The following is a 6,951-nucleotide window of genomic DNA, read 5'->3' as shown; positions in this document are numbered from 1 at the left end:
AGAGCATCCTGACCAGCTCCAGCACAGTGTGGTATCTCAGCTCCACCCTGTGTCACTGGAAAATCCTGGAAGGTTGCTGAAGAACAACACATCTCTGGCACCCACTGACCTGCCACTGAACATTTTCACCACAGCGTATATCTGCCCAAAGCTCACATGATCACCAGTGACTCTTCACATCCCAGTTACAAACTGTTTCACCGTCTTCCATCCAGGAGCAGATACAGGAACTTTCACTCCACAGCCAGCAGGTTCAGGGCAGTCTAAAAAACCCACAGCTTTTCATCTGAGACTGGAGACTCCTGTAGATTTTTGTATATGTCTAAACCTTTATACTTCACATGTTTGATACATTTCTGGGAAAAGTCAAGTCACTGTAATGCTGCAGATAGAAATGAACTCTTTTCAGACTTTTCCTTGTCACACAGTTTATCATCCCGAATCTCTCCACACTTCACTGAGCAGACGAGTGCCATCACCACCCACACACCACCTTCATCTGGCCCACATGCTGCTGTGGAATGACAGCAATGAGCTCATCCAAATCTGGCTGCCATAACACACACACACACACACACACACACACACACACACAACACTGATATGACCATATATTGGAAATGATATGATACAGTTGTCTTGTACCTCATTGGAAAACTTTTTAGAACTTCTATTAGGACAATTATAGATATACACCATATAACCAAAAGTAATGGGGCACCTGATTTTCCCTCTCGTATGTTGTTCTTCATCAAACTGTTACCACAATGTTGGAGGCACACCATAGTACAGGACGTCTTTGGATGCAGGACCATGAAATTTTGCCTTCATTTGAACTTGGAAACCCAAAACTTTTCCAGCATGACAATGCCCCTGTGCACAAAGTCAGCTCCATGAAGATCTCCACACAAATGTCCATAATGGAGGGAAGAGAGATGAACAGATGAACGTCTACACTGTCCTCACTGTCCTCTGTAGGGCCTTGATGTTGTATTTTGATATTATAAGAGCCAGACAGGTTTACTGAAATCTGTGGAATTTTGTTGAAGGTTGCTGTAGTTTGTAGAGGTTTGCTGGTGTCTGTCAACATTTGCTAAAGTCTGTAGAGGTCTGTAGAAATGTGCTGGAATCTGTGGATGTCTGCTAAGGTCTGTAAAGGTTTGGTGAAGTCTTGAGCGATTTACTGAATTCTGTTGAAGTTTTTAGAGGTTTATTGATGTCTGATGATGTTTGTAGAAATATCTAGAGGTTTCCTGTGGTCTGACAAAGTCTGTAGAGGTTTGTTGAGGTCCATCAAGGTTTGCTGAGGTCTGTTAAAGTATGGAGAGGTGTTTTGAAATCTGTAAAGTTCTGCTGAGTTTTTGTCAGGTCTGTGGATGTCTGCTGAGGTCTCTAGAGGTATTATGACGTCTGTATCTTTCTCTTAATGTCTGTAGAGGTTTGCTGAGGTCAGTCAAGGTTTGCCGAGGTCTGCTGAAGTCTGGAGATGTGTTCTGAAGTATGTAGAGGTCTGCTGAGGGCTTTGCTCAGGTTTGTTAAAGTCTGCTGAGGTCTATAGAGGTATTATGAGATGTGTAGATGTCATTTGATCAGGTCTGTAGATCGGGAATTATTTTCTGTCTGTGTAAAAGATAGACGTTTGATATCTCTTGTCCATTTTACCAAACTTATCGTTCATAAATTTGTAGGAAACGTGTCTTTAAATTGTGTAAATGTGTTAAAAACTCTTGTCCACAAGTGACACCATGTTGGACAGTTACTCACTGAAGATATTACTTTGACTATTTGGGTTCACTCATGATGTTTTGTCCCTCTTTGTGTTTTGTTTTCGTTTTAACCTTGGCCATTATCTATATTGTCCGACAAGGTTGTGTCTTTAGACTAATGAACACCCAGTGTCCTTGCCCACACAATACACTCATTACACCCTCATCACACCCTCCTAATGGCCCCCTGGTGCTTCAACAAGAGGATTGGGTGGATGATCTCTGGGGTATTGTACGTGTGTATAATGTGTATAATAAGATAATCAGATCATATATAAAGGTCAGGGGATTAAATATACAGAAGTGCTAAGAGGCCATGCATAATCATAATTACTTATTTAGTGGGTTTTTTTTCGTGATCTCGACATGATGAGTTGTTTTTGTCGTGATCACTGTTTTTTTTTCTTCGTTATCACGACTTCATTCTTCTCGTGATCTTTACGTAACAAACACTGTTCAATCGCGAACAGTGGTTCATTTTTCTGTGTATTCAGCATAAGAGCACGTTATAGATGTAGCATCATGGAGAACAACCATAAACAACTTTTGTATGTCGAGATCACAAGTAAACAAATAAGAAACAATTTATTAATATGAATAGCCTTTTGGGACCTCCGTATAAATACGATTTTCTAAGTATGAACAAGGAAACAGACGTAAAAAAAAAAAAAAAAAACATAAGTAATGAGTATAATGAATATAAATAATTGTTTTTAAAAAGCTACTATAGTTCACCTCCGACACCACCAAGATGGCGGCTTCACTCTTCCATTCTCCATTAAGACCTTTAGGTATCCAGGCAGGTCGCCTAGTTCTAAAGCACGACGCAAAAATGTAAACAAATAATAAATAAATAGTTAACGCGATGTTTTTTTTTTTTTTGCCAATGCTTTTTCTTTTTCTGTTTCATTTACCTTTTAGTCCGGTAGCGTTCTAAATATTCCGAGTTTATTTGTTTTTAATCGAACTCAACAATTTATTTTTATGCAGTACCCAAATGTAGGGATTTTGAATGCAAGTCGTAATGATTGACTGCAACAACATTTTTATTAGATATTAAATGAAGTAAACGTTTTAAGTTGTTTATTTATAATCAGGCACGACTGTGGACACCTTGAGGTCCTCGCGTGCACGGAATATAAAAGCCGCCATGTTGGTAGTGTGCGTCTTTTTCCTCGTCCGCGGTGTGGGATGTGCAGTGTAACCGCATGGTAAGAAAAAAAGTATATATTTCTTTTTTTTAATAATACAGCTATTAAATTATATTTAAGTTTAGGTTTTTAGCGCTTGTGTACTTTTTGTTATTGTACATTTTGTGCAGTTTCGATTAATTGTTTAGGCATTTTTGAGAGCACGTGCTACACGCTTCATCTATAGAGGCATGAATGAATTATATAAAGTTAAAATTAATTTATCTATTGATTAAAATTTTTTTTTTTTCAATAATTTGAAGTGTACAATTGGCTTTTTGCAATGGCTCAGTAGTTTATTTTTCCTAAACATTAGTTAGAAAATTTCCTTCTTTATTTAATACTGATTTTCTGTTAAAACTGAAATGAAATCTGATCTGTTATTAATAAAAACCTGATCCAGACTTCAGACCTTTTGAGTTTCACATTTTACTAATTTAATTTTGTTGAAATGAAAGTAAACACAAACTAAAGAAATATCGATCCTGACCAATAAACCCACTTTGTTGTTGTTTGTGATTAAAGTATTAATAACTGGTTTATATTTAAACGTTGATCTTTTTCCATCATCCTTATTCCACTTTTAAAACCTTAATATAAAGATTTTAATTGTTTATTGATTTCTGGTTAAAAAGCAGATTCTATGTGAGAAATGAGGTATAAATGGATTGTAGGTGTCTCTGCTGATTATCTGCACTGGGCTCAGATCCTCCATGGTGATGAACGTGCATCTCTGCTCTTTGACATGGTGGAGTCTGAAGAGACGTGATCACGTAATAGTGTAACATCTCTGTACTTGTCACGATGCTGATCCATGTCTCTTTCTCTCTGCAGGTCACCCAGGAGGACTGAAGGTATGTAAGAACTTTTTATGGTTTTCTGAAGTCTCTCTCTGGTGATGTTTTGCACTGGGCTCTGATTAATCTTGAAGACACGTGCAGCTCCACTCCTGACATGGTGGAGTCTGAGGAGACGTTCTTGCAGTCATGGTCACGTCTAAAAGTATGAGTTGAGACTCATGCAGGTGATTTTTGTGTTTTAGGTGATGACGATGAGGCACAAGTGAAGACTCTGGAGAAACGGCAGTCAAAAGCTGGCAGTCAAAAGCTTGCATCGTTTAAATATGAAACTTTTAAATGTGTAACTAAAGTGTAGGACATGTAAGTGGTCACCAGGTGGCGCCATCATTTATTAGTTTACTGGTTCATTTATAATAAACATTGGAAGTGAAGTGTTTTGAATTTATAAAAATAAATGTTTATTTAAAGAACTATTTTGTTCTGGGCTTTTTTTTCTGGTATATCTTGTACTGTGTAATTCTTCATGATGTAGAAAGTGTTGTTTGGAAGCACTATAGTGTTATGGTTTTTTTGAGGCATCCATGTTCCCATTTCTTCTTTGAAATAACAAAAAAATACTTCAGTGGAGTTCAAATGACTTGTCTACCAGGAGATGTGTGATCACTCCCTCCACTCTCCTAAACCAAAATGGCTTCCATTCCATATTTTCAACACCATGCAGACCAACCCAGTCACCGCACCTAAATCCTGATCAACTGGGTCACAAAAAACCAACAAGAACATCAAGAGGAGCAGCAAAGTATTTCAGCTGAATGTTTGGAGGAACGAACTGTGGAGTGTGTGTGTGTGGGTAAAGCTGTTCAAGAGGATTTTACAATGAGCAGGTCGAATGTTTGGGCAGTAATTCTTCAGACTTTTACATTTTAGTTTGTTTAATAAAAACAAGGAACATTCACTTGTGAAACACTTGGATGCTTGAGTGTTGCCATGTTTTTTACAGCCACTGTATTTAATTACTTAAATATTAAGTTATTAATAGTGCAATATTTAATTTAAATATTGTTTATACATTTGACTTGAATAAAGTTCTGATTGGCTTCTACAGCCCTTTGGATTTTACTTTTTAAACATGCTCAAAGTATAAAGGCTGATTTAAAAATCATTTATAGTTTGTGTTGGTGTTTGAAATGAAGTTAATGTTGCCACAGTTAAGAGGTTCAGAGCTGAAGGAAGACCTGGAATCATAGGAGCCAGGAACCCATCTCCATTCTCAACACTGGATACTGATATAACTGGCCTGTCTAAAGGAACTCTTCAGTCCCAGTACATCTGCAACCTTTCTCCTTTCAGATCTATCAGAACCTGCTTATATATCAAATATATGGCTGAAAGCTTTTTATAATAAACCTCCACTCTTCTGGGTAGATGTTCCACTAGATTTTGTGGAGATTCATTCAGCCATAAGGTTGTTAGTAAAGTCAGGAAGTGATGTAGGTGGAGGTCTGGGAAGCAGTCCATGTTCACATTCATCCCAAAGGTGTTAAATAGATACGGCAATCGATAACAGGAGATCTTCATGGAGCTGGCTTCATGCACAGGAATATTTTTATGCTGGAACCGGTTTTGGTCAAGTGAAGAACAATTTCATGCTGCAGCATCCAAAGACATAATATTAAATTGTGTGCCTCCAAGTTGGTTAAGAACCACATCTAGCTGGAAAAGTCAGTATGTGATTTAAACTTTGAGCTTCACATTAATGGAATCTCGTTATATGTGAACTGATACAAACTCATGATCAAAGTCCAGGACCTCCACCACCTTTAAGTGTTTTGTGTAAATGCTCATGTGAATTGAATGATAAATAAAATCGGTTTGGACAAACTGCTGAATGCTGAGGATACGTCCAGAAGTGTATTTTCACCTTATTCTCCAGCAGCTGTTCAAACAAAACACCAACAAACTCCAGACCACTCAAAGGTAATCCTGCAGCTTTATTATAATTTCTAATAACATTTTATTTATATCTTAAAACATCTGTAATTCATGTGTATGAATGTGTATATGTAAACACACACACATACGTTTATATATTTATATATATATATATATATATATATATATATATATATATATATATATATATATATATATATATTCTGTAAATAATCTTTCATCTCTTCATAGTATAATATTCTGTCAGTTCTTTTTTTTTTTTTTTTTTTTAAAGGAAATAAAAACGAACGAACGTAAACAGACCGCAAATGCTTTCTGCACACCCCGTGGCATCGGTTGGCGCTGTTGCTAAGCTGCTGCAGCGAATGCATTGCCTCGGGTATGGAACGCGTTCCCGATTGCACTCTTTTCACAAAATAAATCTGCAAAATAAAATGGCGAACAAATTTTCCCGCCTCAAAGTTTTCTTCTTTAGTTTTGCGCTGGAGCTTGCGCTAACGAGTTTAGCAGTGTAGCTGATGAACTTAAAAAAGATCAGAGTTAGCGAAATATCACCGTCACGTAGCAGACACCTCGAAGGCTGTCGTTTTTAATCAATTTGAATGTTATTGCAGATCCCAGCACTGGGATCGCTCAGCGTTCACATGAGGCTAATCTGTCTTCTAATGTTTCTTAGCTACAGAATCGTTTAAAGTGCTCAACATAAATGAAGTTCTTAGACGATCGAGTTGCAGAAAAGTTTTGTCCACAATTTGGAATCTCTAAGTCGTTTGATGATTATTTTCTCGTAGAATCGCTTCATATTCCTCTTTAAAGAAGGCTAGAAAAAAAGCCTATCTCAAAGAAAGAACCGCTGATGGGATTTTCTTCACCTCCTTAATCTTGATTGACTGATTGATTAATTAACTGAAAAAAACTGCCTTTTGACGCTAAGCAAATGAGTGACACTAAAACGGTATTAAAACAGAAACATGTTTCCGACAGGATGTGTAGAAAGCGCTGGACTTAAAATAACAAACGTCTTTTTTTCTCTCATCTTTATCTGTTATTTGGAAGACAGAGATTCTTTCGAACTCTTCGAACCCTACCGAGGTCAATCGCACGCTCCATCGTCCTTGCTGTCATCAATCGCACACGGGGAAAAAGTGCACACAAAAGTGTTTAACGCTAACATCGCGTCTCGCTCTTTCTCTTGGTCGTGTTCTGTTTGTGGGGGAAATAACCGTGAGGCGTTCTAGCAGG

At 37.5% G+C, this 6,951-nt stretch overlaps 1 long non-coding RNA gene across 1 annotated transcript; it reads left to right on the top strand.

Annotated features, from left to right (window-relative positions):
• The first annotated feature begins 2,152 nt into the window (after positions 1-2,152).
• Positions 2,153-4,223, top strand: LOC310740390. The gene is made up of 3 exons (XR_014537627.1): positions 2,153-2,422; positions 2,456-2,977; positions 3,791-4,223. It is a non-coding gene; the product is annotated as an uncharacterized lncRNA (long non-coding RNA).
• The last annotated feature ends 2,728 nt before the right edge of the window (positions 4,224-6,951 follow it).

Source organism: Silurus aristotelis (genome assembly GCF_946808225.1).
Source record: "Silurus aristotelis genome assembly, chromosome: 17".
Classification (NCBI taxonomy): domain Eukaryota; kingdom Metazoa; phylum Chordata; class Actinopteri; order Siluriformes; family Siluridae; genus Silurus; species Silurus aristotelis.
This window is presented reverse-complemented; position numbering and strand designations above follow the sequence as displayed.